Consider the following 24,649-nt stretch of genomic DNA (forward strand, 5'->3'; position numbering starts at 1 on the left):
GTAAACTCATTTTTCAGTTTTCAATGTTTTTTTTCAATTATTTTTTTTTCAAATAATTTTTTTTTTCAATTAATTATTTTTTCAAATTTTTTTTTTCAATTAATTTTTTTTCAATTAATTATTTTTTCAAATTTTTTTTTTCAATTAATTTTTTTTTCAATTAATTTTTTTTCCAAATAATTTTTTTCAAGTAATTTTTTTTTTCAAATATTTTTTTTAATTAATTTTTTTCCCAATTAAATTTTTTTTTAATTATTTTTTTCAATTAATTTTTTTTTTCAAATATTTTTTTTCCAATTAATTTTTTTTTCAATAATTTTTTTAATTAATTTTTTTTTTCAATTATAATGTGTGTGATCCCATTGTCATAAATAATAAAAATAAATATAAATATTTTAGGCCTGAACAAATATATTTTTTAGTTTATGTTTTTAAATTTTTTTAAATATTTTGTTCAAACCAAACGCGTTTGTAATTTATGTTTTTGTAAAAATAAACAAAAATCAATTTATAAAATTTTTGTAAACATAAATAAAAAATGTAAACGATACCAAACGCTACCCTAGTAAATGGTGTAAGCTTTTAAAGAGAAAGGGGGACAAGGGTTTCTATATTTCTTTCTTTTTTTCATTTATTTATTTTTGTCTACAATGGTTGAGTGTTTGAAGAGTGATAATTCTAAATGGAGTCCTCTAATGTAATTTTAAATTAATTTTCTTTGTAAAGTAATTGAGTTGAATTAGAAAAAGGAGAAAATGTAACATGTGTTTATCTATTTCTTACTATCTTTAAGACGTAACTTTTCCAAACAAAAACAAGAATGGAAATTAGTTATTTCAACATCAATTTCACTTAAAGTATCCACAATTGACTAATTATTTCTCTTATTTAGCTATTTTAGCTAGCTCAAATCCTTATTTCATCATGATAGTCTAGCAAAGGGTTGGCTAAGTTGGCATTGTGCTACAATACCTAACCAAAAGTAAGTAGGCATTGTATACTAGCTCAACAAATTTTATCAATTTATTCCTTGCTTATTTTTTTCGTTGGTAAGGCTAAAGTATTTTTCTTTTATAGAAAAAATATTTTAATGAAGATAGTTAAAATAGAGAATATTTTTGGACTATATATAGCAAAAGTGACTAGCTAAAATTTAAATAATAATAATAATAATGAATTTGGCCTGCTATTTTGACTAACCATTGTTGGAAATGCTCTTAGGGCATCCACACATAAAAAAAATTTGTGCCAATTATAATTCAAAATGCCAATTTTATATTTTATGTAGCTTCTTTTTTTTTTCTTTTTTCTTTTTTTAAATCACCATCCATTAAACTCTCTATTCTAACTCTATTTTATTAAAAATATATTTTATTATCCATTCTCTCAACGAACTGAATTGGAAAAGTCAAAAATATTGTGATCAAATCTATCAAAAATGATAAATTATTAAATAACTAATGAATAGTAGTATCTCAACAAATTTGTTGACATACTGGTCTCTTTTGGAAAGTTGACTATTTTAGTAGGCTATTTTAATTTTTCACTATTTTAGTATGTTAAATTATTTGTATTTGGGAAGATAGTTGAATTTTTTTGTAGTTTGATAGGATGTTTGTCAGAGAAAAAGTAAAATGGTTATGGATTTGATGTAATATTTTGTCTTATTAGCTATTTTAAAAAAAAAAAGAACACTTTACCAAAGTAATTATAAATAATAGCTAGTTATAGAATTATTTATTTATTTTTTTAGGTGGGGAGAATTAGTTTGTTGAAATCGATGAAATAGTGTTTACATGGTTTATTAGCTATAATTACTCAAAAAGTAAATTTGCCAAGATTGATGTAGTGTTTACATGGTCTTAAAGCGTCTCCAACGTGTCATTTTTTTGTATGTACAAAATTAGTGCTCTAACGTTAACATCAAATTAGTATCAAATTTAGGATATCTCAAATTTTTTATCAAATTGACGACACTGAAACCTTTTACCAAATTATTGTAGATAACTATTAGCTTTACAAGTGGGTGTTGGACAATACATGAGCACTGAATGACCAGCCAGATGTTCAGCTGGTTGTCCACGCAGTTGACCACCTCCTTGTAAAATTGCCTATTAATTTACACTGACCGGTCTATCGACTAGACATTCCTCTGATTGTCCTCCCAGTCAATCGGTAGTTTGATGAAATCTCAAATTATTCCATTGAAACGAGCGATATCATATGAAACTTTTACTCAAATTTTTACTTAAATTTGATGGAAAAAAAGAGAGTAAACGTTAAAAATGTTCTTATGAGAGAAATAAATTGAGATAACTTACTTTTAATGCTATACTAGCGATATGTGTTGTTAAATTTTTTGATTTGGCAATTATATGAGACAAAAAGTTATAAGAAGTTACGTGAGAGTATTTTGGAAAAATTAAAAAATCTTGATAACTTGGATGCAGACTTTATATAATAGTATAGATATTATCAATTTTTCTCCTTATACGTGAGAGTATTTTGGAAGTTACGTGAGAGTATTTTGGAAAAATTAAAAAATCTTGATAACTTGGATGCAGACTTTATATAATAGTACATATATTATCATCACAAAATTAGATATATTGTGTAATTGATTTATGTGTTTATAGACTTTTTCATATATTTTTAGAATAGATTTAGAGAGAGACAGACAGACAGATAGACAGACAGAGAGGGAAAGAGAGTTGTATTGAATGTAGTGAATATGCATGAACCTATAGATTCTCATGGAAAAAAGACTCTGGTTTTTAGTGCGCAGCCCATGGGATGGAAAAGGAAACAACCAAGAATATAACAAGAAACATGAAGGAAATGAAGGAAGAAGGATCTTGAAAACTAAATTTAAATTAATTAATTAAATAAAAACAATTGATTATATTACATACACAACAAATATGAAGAAGAAGAAGAAGAAAAGTACACGCGATTTGAAAATCAAAGTCCCTCCTCATATCTTGCATTATCTTTTTCGATTGTTTTTTTCTTGGTAAAGAGTTCATTCAAGATTTTCTCTTTTCCTGGTAAAGAGTCTCACCATGTTGATTCAATTCAAACCTAAAGATTGTTATACATATCTCTAGATTTTCATTTTCCTGGTAAAGAGACACTGTGTTGATTCAAACCTAAACATTTGCTTTCACTTTGAATTTACTATTTTTTATTGTTAATTACACCAAAACCCTCCAACTATTAGCATATATCATATTACCTACTCATTGATGAACTTACATATTTTGACCCATATAACTATAAGAATTATCATTTTCACCCCTCCATACTACCTTCAAAATGGGATATTTGTACCATTTTTATAATTGAGTGGTTAATAGATGAAGGGGTAAGATAATATTCCCTAATAATTGAGGGGTTTTAGTGTAATTAATTTCTTCTTTCCTTTTTTTTCTTTTTTTTATCCTTTTTTAATTATTACTATAGGGGCGTTTGAGACTTTGTTTTGACTATTCATGAATTTTTAAAAATTATTTCACCTAAAAAAAGAAAAAGATTTTTAAAACTAATTTTAAAATTTTTTAAATATCTTTTTGAGTGTTTATTTTTATCAAATTAGTTTTTTACTTTGCAAAAAAAAATTGAAAATTCAACAAAATAGAAGATTTTGAACCCGTGACTTTCCATATAGAAAACAAAGAACATCGCCAACCATCTATATATATATATATATAGGGAGATGTTACTATAAGCACCTTTACAATGGTGCATGCATGACATATTTTTCATAGGTATGGTTTGAAAAGTGGGTTGACTTTTTGACATTTTGACATTTTTGACTATTTTAGCATAAGGCTAAAAAGCCTGATTTGATAAGGGTTTTTGGCTTTTGTAACTTTTTTATAAGAGAAAGAATATAGGACTTTTCTTAAGTGTGCAACTTACACCTCACATTTACGCCTTTCTATTTGCTGTCATGTTTTATGTTTACACCTTCCACTTACACCCTTTGTGTTGGTTGCATATGGTGTGCAACCTTAAGGGGTTGCACACCATAACAGCACCCAAGAATAAAATGATTATAGGTTGGATGTAATATTTGGGGTTGGTTTGGGATGTCTAAAAAAGTGCACTTTTTGACTTATTGGTGGGTTTGGGTTGGGTTTGGGTTGGGCTTGATGTGATGTGTTAGAGAGCTGATGTGATTTAAATAAGATGATGTGACTTAAATAAGATAGTGACTTTTTGACTTTTTGACTTATTTAGTACATGCCAAACTAGCCCTTGGTCTTATTAAGCTAAAAATCTTATTTTATTTTTTATAACTATTTTAACCAAAAAAACCTTCAAACCCTCTTCCCAAACCATGCCATAATAATACCACAATATTTTATAACATAAATGATGACATTATTTTTTTCATTATAGAAAAGATAAGTTTTTGTTTACTATTAAAAAATATAACTTTCACTTCAGCGTACACATCAAAAATTAGCTATTTGTAACTTAAATTACAAATCAATAAAATATATTATAAATATTCATAACTTTCAATACAAAAAAATAGTAATTTTTTTATGGATATATGATATATCACGCCCAACAATTACCTTTACATGCACGGAAAGCCTAACCCTTCTACCACGGCAGCCGGCCTTAAAGACGTGACCAAAATACATTGGAGATCAAGCTATCCAACTTTAAAAAACTACATTAAATAAAACATTTTAAAAAAATATATTTGCATTCCATTTGTTTCGGAAAAAAATATTTTTTAGAAAATATTTTACGTATTTTTTGATGTTTCGTAGAATGAAAAACGAAATTCAATGAAAGATATTTTGTATGGTCAATAAAAAATAAACCTATGGGTGGAAAATATTTTTTATTTTTAAAATACGAAAAATATTTTTCAAATTAAAGTCTTACCAATGTCACCACCCTATTACAACCATTCTCACCTCACCATCACCACAACCATTGCCACCATCACCGTCGCTATCACCACCACTGTCGCCCCATCACCATGCCACTACTTCCACCTCCACCACTACCACCAAATATAAAAAAAAGTTTTGTCCAAAAAATAATTTTTGAAAAAAGTTTTGCATAGAAAACCATGCCACTATTTCCACCTCCACCACTACCACCATATATAGGTCCAAAAAAATATTTTCTGAAAAAAGTTTTCCATAGAAAACCATGGAGTGTAATCATGTCATCATCATGATTCAATTGATATGCCTTACCTATCAAAAAAATTTCAGCAACGATTGTGTGAATATTACAAATACATCTTTACCCACATAAATTTTCACGTAAATAAAAAATGAAAATATGTTTGTAAAATTACAACATCAATGCTACAGTGCCACCGAATAATTGCACTCTCTATATATGAAACTTTCCAAGGTCAAAGAAGTATTTCATTGTCTATAGATGTAACAAGGCAATTGTTTTTTTTTCTAAGTACTGAAAGACTACGGCTCTGTTTGAAACGATTTCCAAACTAGTTTTCTACTCCTATATTTGAATATGATGTTTGGATAGGTACGTGGAATTAATTTTCCACATATCTGCAGAAAATTCTGTTTGAGAGCGTGATTTTCAAATTTTTTTTTTTTTTTTGAAATTTGGCCTAACCGGTTGTTTCACCGGTCGTCTGGCCGATTGGCCAAAACAGTGCAATATATATATATATATATTTTTTTTTCAATTGATATGTTAATTTTTACATATTTGAAATATATATTTTTCGAATTTTTTAAAATGTTTTATGTGCTTTAATAGAATTTTGAGTTGTATGTTTGGTTATGAGTTGTAAGTTTTTGTATCAAATATCAAATGTCACATCAAAAATTCCCTACTCAATTCAAAACTATTTTCAAAACTCTTTCATCAAACAAATTTTTCACGCTCAAATCATAATTCCAAAACTCACAAACTCAAAATACAACTCATACTCTCAAATCATAGTTAAAAAGCTCTACCAAACGCAACCAACATTTGTATGTCTTTATGGATATTTTTTTTTTTTTCCAAGTATTGATTGACAACCTTAGTCCTTTCAAAGGAAAAAAAAATTGGAAAAAGAAAAAGAAAAAGAAAAAGAAAAAGAAAAAGAAATAAATAAAGACAACATTTGTTTCTTTCAAGTTTCAATATTAATTATCAGCATAACAACCCAAAGCAAAAAAGACCCAAAATCTCAACCAAAAATTTTTAAAAATAAATTTTAAGACCGATCCAAAAAATTCCTCTGCTATAAAATGTGAAAACTAGGCCTTTTCATGCTCTCCAAAATAATGGATTAATTTTATGTAAAACAAATAGAAGGTGCTTAGACTTATACTTATTCCAAGTATGTTAAATTCAGTTGTTTCGTTAAATATAATATTTGAAAGGTAAATCCGCTCTAGTGTAAGTATCAACGGTTAAACTCCAGCCACCAAGTAAGATTATCATACGTAATCAATCCTTGAAAAATGTTGTTTTATATTTGGTAGTTTTTTAATTACTTCACACAACCAAACTATATTTGATAATTCTGTACTTGTGATCACACTGGAGTCTGGATTAAAAAATAGTTTTAATGCAAATCCACTCTCAAATACATTCAAACTTTCAAGTTGTGTGATCACACTGAATTTTCGTCATACCATTCAAATTCACCCCTATTTTATATTCAAAATTTGGTGAAACAAATTAAGTCTTGACCTTGGTTGAATTAACTAATTTTCTATGCTTTAAAAGGTAAATTACAAAATAATGTTCGTTTAAGAAAAAATTTAATTAGGGAGAGGAGAAATTACCCTATTACATAAAATATAAATAAAATAAAAAGAGAGTAGAGAAATGAAACAATGGATAATATTGTTCCATTATGATTAATCCGCTAAAAGCAAAATTAATTATTATGTCAACTATATCGTTTCACAAGAGCGTTATGACATAGTCGAATCCATTAGGAAGAACACGAGAGTTTAACATACATTATTTAAAACTCATACTTAAAAGTTTAAATCAATAAGTGGATAGCCCGTCAAATATATATAAATATTAAGATCCATTCCTTTGATTCACCCAATGTGAGACTCTTACCTTCATATATGCTCCAACATCAACAATAGATCATGACAATTTAATTCTTGATTCCTCCTCTCTTTAATTGGACTTTCAAGTGGTGCTTTTAACTAATGACATAACAAAACAAAAAAATAAAAATTGATAAGATAATACTGACCCATTTTATTAGATAATTTATTTAGTGTATTTTGTGATTCCTTAATTATTGAGCACCACATGTTAGTATTTTCTCTAAGTGGCCGAATATACTAATTGTTTTTGGTTTGTGAAAACAACAATGATAGAGACCACTAATTTTGGAGCTCTAAAAAGACCACTAATGACATGGCACTCAATAAAAAAAGAAAAAAAATAAAACACCAAGGCCAAAACATCAAATCATTCCTGGTGGGACCCACTGCCACATCATTAGTGATAGCACTAATTAGTGCTCTCACTCATTTTCCTTGTGAAAAATCATATTTTATTAGGCATACTAGTAAATCCCTTATAACAACTAGTGATCGTCAGCGGCAGTGGGAAACGGATCCTAACCCTTCCAAGGTTTTGGTAAATCATATTTTACATGTATATATTTTGTCAAAAAGATTTATTTTTCATGAATGGTCCCTCCAGATTCAATCTCACGCCTTCTAAAATTTTAGAAATTTCACTGTGTAAAGGTTTCTCATTTTTTGATCAGCAAAAAAAGCTTTATTAATATAATAATACAAAACATGCATAAATTACATCAATAAAGCGGAGGAGTGCACAAAGCATCATAGCTAACCTTCACGATCCCAACTAAGTTGGCACCGCAAAGGAAGCACAATCATTTACTAGCACTAGCCCAAGATTGGTGAGAAACCAATCAGAAGCAACCAAACAAGATAAAGAAAGAAAAAACAACGAACATCCAACATAGCAACAACACCCAATTCAACTGCAACCAAGATTGGTGAGATACCAGCCAGCAATCAACACCATACAGCAGCACCCTTCTACTATCTGCACAAACCAAAGCAGCCTCCTACAGTAACCAGACCAGCCTCCAGCAGCAACTGCAACCAAGAACAACAGCAGCAGTTTCCCTTGCCACAAGAATTGACATGATCCAAACCCGTCCCTATAGGTTTAGCATCGTAACCGGCCAGTAATCCTTGGATTACTGAAGGCCTCTGAACAAATTAACAAGATTAAGGGGCTAGCGGAAGCAAATACATAAATATAGTTATCCAATGAGTTGTGCTGACTTATGTAAAACAAAATGTTTAAAACTTTATATACATAACCGGTAGTCGTATATTATACCCACACACATTACAGTATTTTAAGTACAACCAATGACATCAAATCAAGTCTTAAATAAACAGAAACCACAGAACTTAAACACAGGACATTTCAGAAACCTCCACGTGAGGCACAATGGCTGGCTGACAACAGAACACAGATCCAGACAAAAGCCTTCAGGCTCGGGCTCCAGAATGCTCACCTATACATATATATACACACAATGAGCTAAAACCCAATGAATAACATTAAAGTAAAGGGGTTAGTGAACGAAATCCGAATATATCATAAGCAGAAAACAGACCAGAGCATAATCATTCTCATATCAGAACATAATAAAGGTACATCCCATAGAACACATCACAAAACGTCTTCCGACTAGAGTAATCGGTCCTGGATACCGATTAAACACATATCACTACAATGAAGTGGCTAACGAGATCTCGTAATTACTTGTATGTCATGGACCCGCATTTTCATGTCGTCCCCCATGACTTGGGACTATCTATGTATGCCATAATAGATTTCAAACATGGAATACTCATTCACGAAAACAGATATCATTTCAGAAATCAGAACTTATCATATTTCATTTGAAACGTAATTCATATGAACGTATCTTTACAATAACGTTACTCACAATGGTTCCAGCAATGGTCAATCAACCCTTGAGTCTTGACCTACAATCACAAAATACATGATACAAACATGTCTTATCATTACACATTCAAGTGGCCATTAAGGCTTAGCTTTCATTACATTGGTTCTTATTCTTTCTTATCACATTGCCTAAAACACACACACTTGCAGTCTCGGAACTTAGTACATTCTTTTCTTAGTGTGTTTCTAATCCATAACCTCATTACTATGGCTTAATTAAGGCTTAGGAATGCCTAAAATGCAATGAGGATGCCAAAACATGCCTTGGAACACTTAGGCAAAATTTCTGAAAATAAGGTCCACGCTTGAGCATAGCTTTCCTCGCTCAAGCGGACATGCAAGATGTGAATGGTCACTCGAGCGCACGTTCCTTCGCTCGAGCGATCTGTAAAAGACATGAAGGGAGCTTGCAATTCACGCTCGAGCGGACTTTTGGTCGCTCGAGTGAAAGTGCATGCACTCAGAGCGGTAGCTCGAGCGTAAACTCCTACACTCGGGCGTAGATGCAAAATCTGAAATTTCCAGATTGCACCTCCAAGCTCAAAACTCGAATTCCAACCTTCAAAACACATCTCTTGGGCCCCAAAACTTGAGATAACATAGAAAACTTGTAAAACATAAAGAATTTAGGATTATTTCATAAAATTATGGCCCAAGAGTTTTCCAAAAGCTCACAATTTCAACTTAAAACATGATGAATGTTCATGAACACAACATACATGGGTTTTTCTTGTATCAAACTTCTCAAAACATAATCAAACACCACAAAACAACTTGAAACTTGATGATTTCCCTAAATGAAGATGAATTTCAAACATGCATGAGAGAATTCTTGGAATTCATGCTCAATTTGTGAGAAAATGTACATGCATGCATGAATTGCAACTCAAATCTTTATTCTAAGCTCAATATACACATCAAACTCATAATCTTGAAGAAATTTCATGTTAAATGACTTAGTTACACAATCTAGAGGTTGTAATCTTACCTAGAGTCTTGAATTACTCTTGTTCTAACACAATCTTTGATCAATTCAAGCTATAGCCTTCAATTCTTCTACAATCTCTTTCTTTCTCTCACTAGAATTGTGCTCCCTCTCTCTCTAAAATGTCTCACCAGATTTTTCCACTCAAGAGATAAAAGAAAATGAGCTCAAAATGAGCTTATGTCTCATATATATGTTTATGGTGCTAAAACACATTAACTAGAATATTAGGCTAATCAAGCATGACTTAATGAATAAGACTAAATCAATTTTTAATAAAATTTGTCATATGGTTCTAAAAATTTCAAATAACATATTGACGTAATCAATTTCGGTTTCGGATGCCGATAAGGCTTTCGATTTACATATTAAAGTGAAATTCCAAACAGATATTTCTGTAAGTAACAGATAGAAAGCTAAAATCATACAAAGTGCAGAATAAACACATAATTTATTTTAATCCTCTCATTAACATCATTAAATACGGATTAGTAGCTAATTACGAATAGGGGTTGTTACAGTCTCCCCTCCATAAAAAGTTTGGTCCTCCAAACTCAAGTTATCTTATATCAAAAGAAATGATGTTCATCGAAAATATAACTGCAATTCTTTACAAAAAAGAAGCATAACCATATTCATAAATATGCTCATACTCAATCTCGACCTTAGCTTCGCATAGAAACAGAATCACAAATCATATACAGAGATTAGGGTTCGTATCAAAACAGAGTCTTATACGCATTCAGATTTTAATCAGAAACAGATTCATATACATGTTCATATTCACATTCATGTCCAGATCATACACAGATGTCACAATTCTTACTTAAACATACGTGATGCATACATTAGCACTAACAAATCCGATGACCCATAGAGGGACCTGATAACCCATAAAGGGACCTGATGACCCATGAAGGGACGCATATTATATGATGCTAAGGATGTCACGAATACATATTATAAATTAGACAATCATTCAGCATACAGCATATAGCACTTCAGAAAACAAAACTTATTTTGTCACACAGAAAATAAATACAGTTGGACATAACTTTATTAAGTTATTACTCTCATTACTTATGTCAAGTACTTATGGGATGTCATAGATTCACACTGTTTCCTGTTATTAAATCATAGATTCTTGATTTACTCACTCCCGAGTCATCCATCCGGTCCTTATTCGATTTGGTTTTCAATCCGGTAATCTTATTACAGTTAATCCTGGTCATTCTGAAGTTATCATTCATATACTATTCATCAGCCTCAGTTTCCACAGATTCAATCGTACTATGTGTCAATACAGAAGCAGTCATACTGATTGCATATCCTCCCAGGTAATCAGAGTTTATAATCGAACCAGTCTGCTGTCAATAAATTCCATCAGTTTTGAAGTACAGTAACACAAAAGCAATCATTCTCTTAGTCAAACAAGTTCATGGTAGTAACGGTAATACCGGAGTAATTAACCATGTGTCATGTATACGGTATTCCCATATTCCCCAAGCACAAGTTACCAAATTTCATAATCTCATTCACGTGTTTTCCCAATCGATTACAAGCATATAGTAAGAAGCTATTCAAAATCACATAGTCTGTTGTTGACGGTTCACATTCTTCCTAAGGGTTCAAGATTGATTCTAATTCTCATTCGGTTAGTTCCCTTAGCAACACGGCCCTGTTATTCAATCATAAGCAATTCACAATCCCCCATAATGTAATCAGTCAGATAATAGCTCTCAATAAGGGTCTCCTCAGATCAAATCAATGAAAGTTCAACCAGGTCATATCAGATGAAAGTTCTACCCAGTCATATCAAATAAAAGTTCAAGGCGTGAGTCATCAAACAGAAATTCTCTCAGGTAAACAAAGGTCTCATCAAACCATAGTTCTATCAGATTAGATCAGGTAAAGGTTCGAGTTCATACTTCATTCGCTTAGGTGCATAATCAGGAGTTCTACAATTGTTCTAAGTTCCTCGATTCTCAAATCACATCAAAGTTATGTATCACAATAGTTCATGTCAAAGTGTTCCAGGTCATATACAATGTGTTTCCTCCCAATGATTCTACAGGTAAATGCACAGGCATGCAGTTATTCATATCGAGAGGTAAGCATTACAGTAAGTATAGCAATTTCCCTAATGAGTTTTTCATGTAAGCATGAGGTACACAACGGTGTATCACATAAAGTTTCTCGGTGGTACACAATAATAGATTGTTATACAAAAGTTTCAAATCGGTCATACAGTCGCTAAAGTATAGGCTCACTAGTCGAGTCAAACAGTCTTGTCAATGTTCAACAATTACAGTCCACGGTTTAGAGTTTATCATTCAGAGTTTAGTCACACAATCCCAGAGTCATAGTCCCAACGGTCAAGTTATCAAACAAATAATCATATCAATCATTCTGAGCAAAGGTATAGTCATATATATACATGTCCAGAGTCTAACAACTTTCCCAATACAAATTCACGAGGTCTATGTACAAATGAACACAAAACAGTTTCCCTAGATACAATAGTTAAGGCAACAAGTCATAAGTCCACGCAGTCTAGATACAAATGCAGCGAACACAAAGAATGTGTCGAGTTCAATTAATTAACATCCCACGCAAAGGTATAGGCATATGTAAGTCCAAACATGTTCCATATCCAGTCAATAATAGTGTGTCTCCCTATTTAACAGTTCAAGCATAGTTCAACAGGTCAGTCACGATAGTTCATATCAGCCAGTAAGTCTCTAAGTGTTCATTAACCACGGTTCGATCCCATCAATACTAATAATATTACAAGCATGGAAACATACAGACAGGTACGAGTCCAAAATCAATTATCATTTAGGCATTCATTCACAATTCATAAGCAAAAGTTCGTTCTTCCAAACTGACATAGGTTCTCAATTTCAGAAATTTCGTACGTGGCTGATTCATGTATATAATTCGAGATCACGGGTCTACTCATTCGATGATGTCAGTCAATATATAACAGCTCAGTTCAAGTCATGGTCGTACAGATTTCCCAAACTATAGTCAATCATGATGTGTTCCTATGTTCAATAATTCTAGCATAGTTCAATGGTCATACCTAATAGTTTATATTAAATTTTGCAATACGATACAAGGATTTAACCCAGCAAGTTCTCGTTGTCCATAAGTCTCAACAATTCCCAAAGCTCAGGTAATTCGTTATAGGGCTTCGGACATCTCACATAAAATTAGCAAGTTTTTGAGGCAGTCAATAACTAAGGGTTCATAATTCTAATAATTCAATTGGTTCAATTAACATGTCTACAATCTATATCAAGTTAAGGAATGTACACTTCCACACAAATTCTCATATAAACAATTGCACATAGTTAAGGTAATACCTACGTCAGTTGTTTCAGTGTTCCGAGCATTTTCTGGAACTAGGGTGTAAACCCTTCCTTGCCTCTAGGTGTTGTTCGGATGAGTTCGTGAGCAAGATTTAGCCAAGTGCCCTTTCTGACCACATCTAAAACAAGCCCCTGATAGGCGGTGACAAATGCCCCAATGTTGTTTCCCACATTCTTTACAAATAGGTATACCATTGTTCACATTGCTTTCCCGACTCTCCTTGTTCACAGTTAGTGCCCTAGATTTTTCATTCGTAGAGGTCATCGAATTACTAGTCATTTCGATTTTCTGTTTCGTTCTTTTGGATTCAGTTGATGATGTTGATTTTGATATTTTCAAGGCTACTATGTTTGCTTCGGACATTAAGGCCCTATCAAGAACATCCACGTATTTTGACAATTTTAAGACGCCAACTCGATCAAATACATCTAAGTCAAGCCCACCTTCAAATTTTCTAGCCTTTTTGTAGTCAGTGTCTATCATGTGGGGTGCATGTCGGGTCAGTTCGGTAAATTTTGTTTCATATTCAGCCACAGTCATATTGCCTTGTTTTAGTTGTTCAAATTCGGATACCTTCCTATCCCGAATGCATTAGGAAAAATATTTTTCAAAGAAAATTTCTTTAAACTTATCCCATGTCACACCTTCATTATCATTCCGTACTAACATCCGCCATCTCCTAGCTTCTTCCTTGAGTGTGAATGTTGCCAACAAAACTTTCTGTGCCTCAGTACACGGAAATACCTCAAATATTTTCTCAGTTTCTAAAACTCAAACCTCTGCTTTTAACAGTTCAATACCCCCTTGAAATTCCGGTGGTTTCATCTTATTATATTTCTGTGTCAGTGTTGTCATATCATAATTAGCTGGTTCAGGTACATGTATTTGCCCTTGTTGCTGTTGTTTCAGATTTTCGGTTCAGGCTTCAACCATTCTTTCTAACTGGCTAATTCTAGCGTCAGAAGATTCAGATTCGTCTATATTCCTTGTCCTTTCCAATGGTTACACACAAACAGGGTGCTTATTAATATAAGGAAAGTTCTCACTAATTTCACATTTCATTCCATATCAGACGCGTTTATACTTTTATTTCAATTCAGATACAGTTACATAATCCCTTACTTTCATACGTTCATGTTCACATAGATTCCACATTCGGTATTGAAATTAACATCACATGTTATTCCACTTAACTTCTTTGATCATGCACAAAGGTTTCATTTCAATTCATTTTCAATAAGGATGTGTTCATAATAGCTCACATACCTACACATGATAATGCAATGTCCCTATTTCATTTCTAGAACATCCTATAGCTCATATGGATACGTGTGTGCGATATAACTCGTGCTCTGATACCACTCTATCACAACCCAAACCCACCCCTATAGGTTTAGCATCGTAACCGGCCAGTAATCATTGGATTACCGAAGGCCTCTAAACAGATTAACAAGATTAAGGGGCTAGCGGAAGCAAATACATAAATACAGTTGTCCAATGAGCTGTGTTGACTTATGTGAAACAGAATATTTAAAACTTTATATACATAACTGGTAGTCGTACATTATACCCACACACATTACAGTATTTTAAGTACAGCCAACGACATCAAATCAAGTCTTAAATAAACAAAAATCACAGAACTTAAACACAGGACACTTCGGGAACCTCCACGTGAGGCACAATGGCTGATTGACAACAGAACACAGATCCAGACAAAAGCCTTCAGGCTCGGGCTCCAGAATGCTCACCTATAAATATATATACACACAATGAGCTAAAGCCCAATGAATAACATTAAGGTAAAGGGGTTAGTGAACGAAATCCGAATATCATAAGCAGAAAACAGATCAGAGCATAATCATTCTCATATCAGAACATAATACTAGTACATCCCATAGAACACATCACAGAACGTCTTCCGACTAGAGTAATCGGTCCCGGATACCGATTAAACACATATCACTACAATGAAGTGGCTAACGAGATCTCGTAATTACTTGTATGTCATGGACCCGCATTTTCATGCCGTCCCCTATGACTTGGGACTATCTATGGATGCCATAATAGATTTCAAACATGGAATACTCGTTCACGAAAACATATATCATTTCAGAAATCAGAACTTATCATATTTCATTTGGAACGTAATTCATATGAACGTATCTTTACAATAACGTTACTCACAGTGGTTCCAGCAATGGTCAATCAACCCTCGAGTCTTGACCTGCAATCACAAAATACATAACACAAGCATGTCTTATCTTTACACATTCAAGTGGCCATTAAGGCTTAGCTTTCATTACATTGGTTCTTATTCTTTCTTATCACATTGCCTAAAACACACACACTTGCAGTCTCGGAACTTAGTACATTCTTTTCTTAGTGTGTTTCTAATCCATAACCTCATCACTATGGCTTAATTAAGGCTTAGGAATGCCTAAGATGCAATGAGGATGCCAAAACATGCCTTGGAACACTTAGGCAAAATTTATGAAAATAAGGTCCACGCTCGAGCGTAGCTTTCCTCGCTCGAGCGAACATGCAAGATGTGAATGGTCGCTCGAGCGCACGTTCCTTCGCTCGAGCGATCTGTAAAAGACATGAAACTTTTGGGAGCTTTCAATTCACGCTCGAGCGGACTTTTGGTCGCTCGAGCGGAAGTGCACGCACTCAGAGCGGTCGCTGGAGCGTGAACTCCTACGCTCGAGCGTAGATGCAGAATCTGGAATTTCCAGATTGCACCTCCAAGCTCAAAACTCGAATTCCAACCTTCAAAACACATCTCTTGGGCCCCAAAACTTGAGATAACATAGAAAACTTGTAAAACATGAAAAATTTAGGATTATTTCATAAAATCATGGCCCAAGAGTTTTCCAAAAGCTCACAATTTCAACTTACAACATGATGAATGTTCATGAACACAGCATGCATGGGTTTTGCTTGTATCAAACTTCTCAAAACATGATCAAACACCACAAAACAACTTAAAACTTGATGATTTCCCTAAATGAAGATGAATTTCAAACATGCATGAGAGAATTCTTGGAGTTCATGCTCAATTTGTGAGAAAATGTACATGCATGCATAAATTGTAACTCAAATCTTTATTCTAAGCTCAATATACACATCAAACTCATAATCTTGAAGAAATTTCATGTTAAATGACTTAGTTACACAATCTAGAGGTTATAATCTTACCTAGAGTCTTGAATTACTCTTGTTCTAACACAATCTTTGATCAATTCAAGTTATAGCCTTCAATTCTTCTACAATCTCTTCTTTTCTCTCACTAGAATTATGCTCCCTCTCTCTCTAAAATGTCTCACCAGATTTTTCCACCCAAGAGATAAAAGAAAATGAGCTCAAAATGAGCTTATGTCTCATATATATTTATGGTGCTAAAACACATTAACTAGAATATTGGGCTAACCAAACATGATTTAATGAATCAGACTGAATCAATTTTTAATAAAATTTGCCATATGGTTCTAAAAATTCCAAATAACATATTGACGTAATCAATTTCGATTTCGAATGCCGATAAGGCTTTCGATTTACATATTAAAGTGAAATTCCAAACAGATATTTCTATAAGTAACAGATAGAAAGCCAAAATCATACAAAGTGCAGAATAAACACATAATTTATTTTAATCCTCTCATTAACATCATTAAATACGGATTAGTAGCTAATTACGGATAGGGGTTGTTACAACAATATACCAGCAAATTGCCCAAATTTACTCTTGGCATCACAGCAGCAAGCACACCAGCAAATTTACTCTTAGCATCACAGCAGCAAGCATTCTACAGCAAAACATTTAGCAGGAAGCAGAACACTACAGCAGAGCACAGAATAGAGGAAGGTGCCTCCTGCATGCTAACTAAACCACCATGCTCAGGTTCAGACAAAAACTCCATCAACACAGCTCCAAGCCAATGAGTTCCATTAGGCAGGAGCCTTAAGACTAAACCAAATATAGCAGCAGCATCCTTGAGCTAAGCCAAGCAGATCAGTAAACTCCCTTTGTGATAAAGCCAAAGCAGATCAGCAAACATAGCATACACGGCTCCAAACCAATGAGATCCATCAGCAGCCAACTTACAGGCATATAAGCATACATAGCAGATCCCAAATACAAGCATTGGACCTCCAAAGCCCTGAAGACCACCCCATGATTGATGCAGTACTACACCAAAAAAAAAAAAGAACAAACCCACACTACTGCTCCATTAACCCAAGCATTTTCTCACCAGACATCACAACAGCTGCCAGATCTTAATCCGGACTCCATTGGTAGTACCAGAAAGCTTAGCTCCATTCACCGCCACATCTGATACATGTTCTTCTGATTTCCCTGATCCTAAGCTTCCAAAACTGATTCCATGCCCTGGTCCACAGGTTATGTCCGTGGCCTGCACCTTCTGTGACCCACTTACTATTGATATACAATCATCACCAACAGACGAAACTTTCAGAAACACCACTGCGCAGCATAGCAAACCTATAATACAGCAGTAGTCCAACTTCAGTCCAGCAAAACTGCCTAGCCTATCAGTTCTTCAAACCCAGCAAATAAAGTTACTAACAAAACAAACCGAGCATAGTAGACTCAGCAGAGCACCACTGCTGAGCAAACTTGTATCCAGCTTACCCACCCAGCACTAGCACCTAACTTCTTCCCATAGGAACCATAGAACCAAAAGCATCAGCCATAACAGTCCAACAGTGAACCAGCAAATTGACAGTAGAACATAATAGTCCAACAGCATAACATAATTTAACAGCAGATTCAACCACCATTTCTGATACAGTACTGCACTTGTTGCAAATTAAACACCAGATCAGTAACAGAAAACACCACATCCATTGGAGAGGCCTTTAACCACATTGCTACTCTCACCTTCACAATGTCGCGCAGATCATCCCAAATGGACCATAAGATGGTTACAGGGATAACTGTCCAAATTTTCCTTTCTAACTTTTTCATTCTACTCCCTAACCACCACTGCAGCACACCATTTACAGAGCCAGGCATAACCCACTGGAAACCCCACCATTTTATGATGTTTAACCAAAGCCTCCATACAAAAGAGCAAAAAATAAGAATATGGTCCACTGTTTCTACCTTACTTTGACGAAACACACAGACAATAGATGCATTCCCATGAAGAATACCGATTCTTTGCAAAAAACTAGAAGTTTTAACCTTACCTTGCCAAGCCAACCACCCAAAAAATTGCACCTTAGGAGGAGCATAATTATTCCAAATTGATCCTACCACATCCAGCTTAGGTCCAAGGAAAGACTCATACCAATTATAGGCTGACGAAACGGTAAACATCCTTGATGTGTCTGCCTCTCAGATCAAATCATCTGTTTTGTTACTGCAAGGTGTAGGTACATTAATAAGCAAAGTGTAAAATCTATTAACCTCCTGTTCCTCCCAAGCCAGCAAAGCCTTTCTGAATATCACTATCCAGCAGCCAGCTTCACCCCTTCTCTGAAAGAAGCTCTTTACCACTCCATGTTTGTTAGTGGATAAGGAAAACAGCCTGGGAAATTCCTCCTTGAAACACACGTTACTTGCCCCACTTATCTAACCAGAAATGTGATCTACTTCCATCCCCCAACACAATCTTGGCATTATTAAGGTAATAGTTATAAAGATTTGAATTACACAAGACATTATATATTAAATCAGACCACAGTTTAGATCCTCTTCCAACTAAACTTGGACGCCATCTACCACCATCTATATTATATTTTCTACAAATCACAACCTTCCACAAAGATTGATGCTCATACCCAAACCTCTACCACCATTATAATAACAAACATTCGTTTAAAGTTCTAATTCTTTTCACCCCCAATCCACCAAGAGCCTTATTTTTTGTAATAACCTCCCACTTCCCCATATGCACCTTCCTTCTTAGATCAGATCCACCCCAAAGGAAGGCCGATTGGATTTTTTCAATCTCCTTAGCCACCCCTACAGGAATCTTGAACAGAGATAAGTAGTAAATAGGCAGGTTAGTCATGACCGATTTGATTAGAGTTAGCCTTCTAACAAAAGAAAGCACCCTTCTCCTCCAGGTAGATAGTTTTTTCTTGAATTTATCTAAAACAGGTGCCCAAGTACTTTTCCTACCTGGATTAGCCCCCAAAGGCATCCCTAAATATTTCAAGGGTAGCTTCTATTGCAGACAATTAAAACTAATGGCAAAAGCTTGCATCAGCCTATCATCCACACCCACGCCACAAATGACACTCTTGTGGTAGTTTATTTTCAAGCCTGATAAAACCTCAAAGCATCTCAGAATTCGTTTGAGGTTCACAACTTCCACCCAGTCAGCTTCACAGAACAAAATAGTGTCATCTGCAAATTGTAAATGGGAAACTATAACACCATTACGACCCACCTCAGCCCCTTTTATGAACCCCAACTCCTTAGCCCTACATAGCAGGATATTCAGCCCCTCTGCTACAATGTTGAAAAGAAATGGTGACAATGGGTCACCTTGCCTCAGACCCCTTTGGGGACTAAATTCGAATGTTGGAGACCCATTAACTAGGACAGAGATCTTAGTAGAAGTCACACAGGTTCTCATCCATCTCACCCATTTCTCACCAAAACCAAAGTTTGATAGCATGGAAAATAAGAACTCCCAGTTAACTGAGTCATACGCCTTTTCAAAATCCAATTTGATTACCAAGCCTTTTCTATTAGATGTTTTCCACCCATCAATCACCTCATTGGCTATCAAGACCCCATCTAGTATGTGCCTACCCCCCAAAAAAACAGATTGAACCTCACTAATTATCATGGGCATCACCTGTTTAATCTTGTTTGCTAGCACCTTAGCAAGAATTTTATACAAAGAGCCAATCAAGCTAATGGGCCTATACTCATTCATACCAGATAGGTTATCAGATTTTGGGATTAGTGCAATAAAGGAACTATTGAGACCTCTGACCAAGCTTGCATTCTGATGAAACTCTCTCATGAATTGGAGCACATCATATTTTACAATGCCCTAACACTTCTTGAAAAATGACATGTTGAACCCGTCAGGCCCAGGGGCCTTCTCACAACTCTTGATTACCTCTCTTATTTCCTTCTCCGTGAAGTCAGCCTCCATTTGTTCCACCACTTGAGCACCACCTATGTTTTTAAAAGGACCAGATAATTTAGGTCTATGGCTCCAAGGCTCAGAGAATAACCTCTTGAAATGATTCTTAACTTCTTCCTTGATTCCCAAAGGCTCCTCAATCAAGGATCCATTCACAAGAATTGAGCACAAAGAATTTCTACTATTTCTACTAGAAGCCAAGATATGGAAATATTTAGTATTTCTATCACCTTTAGATGCCCAGTTACTTCTAGATATCTGCAACCATATCTCTTCCAACATTTTACTAAGCCTCCAAGCTTCACTCCTAACTTCCTTTCTTCGAACCTTTTATGGAGTAAGCAGTGGTCTTTCTTCAGCTAAAATATCAAGGGCATGGGCTTCATCTTCTACATTTTAATCTTTTCTTCAATCTTACCAAACACCTCCATGTTCCACTATTTTAAGGCATTTAAACCCTGCCACCCTTCCACTATAAGCTCTAACCAGGTTTGCTTCATAAAAGGAAGAAAATTAGGATGTAACAACCAGGCATTAATAAACCTGAACGGCCTAGGGCCCCAATCCCTATCATCCTCCATTAAAATAATTGGACAATGGTCAGACAACATTTGAGGAAGTCCCCATAATTTGAAATTGAAATGTTGCACCCATTCATGGTTAAGAAAGAATCTATCTATTCTGCTCCACTTCTCACTATCTTGTGAATTACACTAAGTGAACTTCCTCCCAAGCATGGGCATATCCATCAATTCCAATTGCTCAATCATATAATTGAAATCCCTCATCCCTCTATTCCCCCTGGAGCACCCAATCCTTTCTGAGATGGTTCTGATTTCATTAAAGTCCCCATCCATACACCATGGCCCCATAAATCTCCACAAATTGAAAGTCTATTTGGTTGGTGAAATCATTTTAGTGTGTTTTTTTTTTTAACTAAAAACAAAAAAACAAATTTTTCTCCTAACTTTTTAATAAATATCTTTTTTCCGACTTAGTTAAATTATTTTTTATTTTATAAACTCTAAGAAAATTTACACCAAACACTTTGGCATATCCACTAGATAAAAAAAATAAATATATATATATATATATATTATAAATAGCCCCAATAAATTGTACCAAGTAAGGACTATATAAAGTTATAGAAAGTAGATAGCATGTGTAAAATTAAATTACTCTTATAAAATTTTGGAGAAATTACCCGTAGCTCCCGTTTGAAATATGTATACATTATTTAATCTAATAACTTTTTTAGTAGACGCAAAAGTCCTTCACATTTTCCCCTCTCTCTCTGCTTTTTGTCTCATTCTTTACGTTTTCCTCTCTCTCTTTTTTCTGCATTTTCTTTTCCTTCCCTTTGTTATGTCCGACGACCGATGATCACACTTTCCTTGTTCTCTTTCTCTTTCTAATAGATAGTCACCGGTGACCGATGACCACCATTGATAGTTCACCGACAACCACCAACCACTGACATCAACTCATGACTTCATCCTCACCGACAACAAAGATGTGATCTACATCAGATTTAAATAGATCTACATGAGTTTCGAGTAGATCTAAACCAAAAATAGTTGCCAGAGTACAATATTCTTTCTATATCTATTCTTTCCTTCGATTTCTCAAATTTTCTAGCTTTTCTCTGTTACACACGTTTATTTTTCTATTTTAATGGAGAAAATTTTCGAATTCTGAATAAGTTGTTTTTAAGTTTTAGGTACAGGTGGTGTAAATTGTAAAATTTTACAATTTCTGCTTTTTTGGTGCTGAATGAATCATGCTTTAAACTGCAAAATTTTGCAGTTTCATAACATGTTTTCCAGATTAATAGAATAATGCTTTGAAACTGTAACATTTTACAGTTTCAAAGCTTACTTTTCAGTTTGTTCAATATTACAAATTATTTGCTTAAACCCTACAAAAATTAAAAAATAATATACATTTTTTCCCATTGTTGTTTGTTGTTGTTATGTTTTTTAACTATAATTTCTCCATTTATCCTTTTTTTTTTTGGACAATATTCTGAATATTTCGGTAAGCCTTCGATAATGTTCTTTACATTTTCCAGTGATGTTCAGAACACTCTGGTGAACTTCTGACGCTCCGGCAACTTCCCGGTAATGTTGAATATTTCGGCGAGTCTTCGGTGAGTCTGACGGAAGTCGTTGGATGTAACAGCATTTTTAAAGTTCTGAAAAAAAATTTAAAAAAAAATTGGTAACAATTAAAAATATGTAGAACTAATTAGTGCAAGTATTTTGTTTTAGAATTGAATGAATTTTAAACTTTGTGTATGAGACTTATTAGTAAGTGTCTTATAATTTTTTATTGAGCTAATAGTCCTATATTGATTTATATTTTGATAATTATTTGATCTTTTTAAACTTGGCCGATCCACGGTTTACCTTATGCCTTTCTTCTGGGCGGGCCCCCGATGGAGGATTCGCGTGGGTGATTGTCTATCATGATTAGGGGTGTGCATAATACCGCCGAAACCGCCGAAACCGCCAAAACCGCACCGCGCCGCACCGCCAAGGCAAATTCGTTATTATTTGTCAATCGAACCGCCGGTTTTTGGTAAGAAAAATGGCAAATTCTAGTGACACTTTTATCAATCCGCCGGTTTTTATTTTTCTTCCAAACCGCACCGACCCGCACCGCTATTAAATCATGTTTTATAAGATTCTAAAAATTCTTTTTTACTTAAGTTTGCTTGTTGTTCTATACCTTAGAATATAGTATTACATTACTACTCGAGGGGAATTCAAGATGTCAGTAATCCAAAATAAAGTTAGATTCCAATTCACTTTTCAATCTTTTTTTTTTCTGGCCATGTTGCAAACTTGTATCAGCTCACTTTTCAACCTAAATACTTTTCAACAGTAAATATTTTCAATTTATTGTAAACCCTGAATGATATTAATTTTATGTATTGTATTTGATCATTGTAGCTTCCACAGATGCTTGTAATGAACTGATGACATAGTCGTTAATATTATCATGTTGTTGCTACATTTGCTGCATCAGAAGAAAGCTTCGCAAGATGCTTAACATCACGGTATCTCTCGTCTTTTTTTTACTCTTTGATTTAAGTTTTGTAATTTGAATGATATTTTTTTATAAACCGCCAATCCGCTCAAACCGCCAAGGCAAATCCGTTATTATTTGCCAACCGAACCGCCGGTTTTTTATAAGGAAAATGGCAAATTCTAGTGACACTTTTATCAATCCGCCACCCGCCATACGGTTTCTATTTTTCTCTCAAACCGCACCGACCCGCACCGCGCACACCCCTAATCATGATGCACGTTAACTTAACCATTCATGTAGTGTAAGATATTTATGGATGGTTGTGAAAAGTAAAGTCCGTGATGGGAAGGACTTTCAAGGATAACACACCATACATATTTTTTGATAATTTGATATCTGATTCATCGAATCGACTAATCTACGAATCAACACTAACGTCCACTTGTGGAGGTTCAAAATTAAAGTCAAGATAAAACTTTATATAGACTGATTTCAAAAAAATATTTGTACTTGAGAGATTTTAAATTCGAGATCCTGAAAGGAGCACACTCTTAGAATCTAAGTCTTAACACAACACTGAAATTTTCCATTGACTTTGCATTTGACTGGCTTATTTCATGTTTCAACCTAGTTGAGATATGGCCTTTAAGTTATGATGCTTTTGTCTTGGTCCTTTGTATCTTCTTGATGTAATTTTTTTTGTATTTCTTGTACTTTTATTTTACATCAATGAATCTTTTTTTATTGATAAAAATAAAAAAATAAATAAAAAAGATCATTGACACACCACATATATGATGGCTAAGGTCTCTGCTCTCACACATATTCTGCAATTCAATTCCATTTAAGAGTGCATATATGGTTTTGTGTAAAGAGTAGAAGATCTACTCACGTTTATGAAGCTCATTCAAGCATAAGAACTCATCTCGTTTGAAATCCCAAACAAATTCAGCATCAATTTCACAAAAATAATATGTAAATAATGCTATAAAGGGACAACCTAATAATTTTTTGCTCTATAGATCCTACATTATTCCATCCACTATCTTATTAAATGCTAATTTGGTCAAAGACAATAAGCAATTAAATTTGAGAGCTAGTACAACAAGACTACACACACACACTTGAC

Source organism: Camellia sinensis, chromosome 4 (genome assembly GCF_055761805.1).
Source record: "Camellia sinensis isolate YWXY chromosome 4, ASM5576180v1, whole genome shotgun sequence".
Lineage (NCBI taxonomy): Eukaryota > Viridiplantae > Streptophyta > Magnoliopsida > Ericales > Theaceae > Camellia > Camellia sinensis.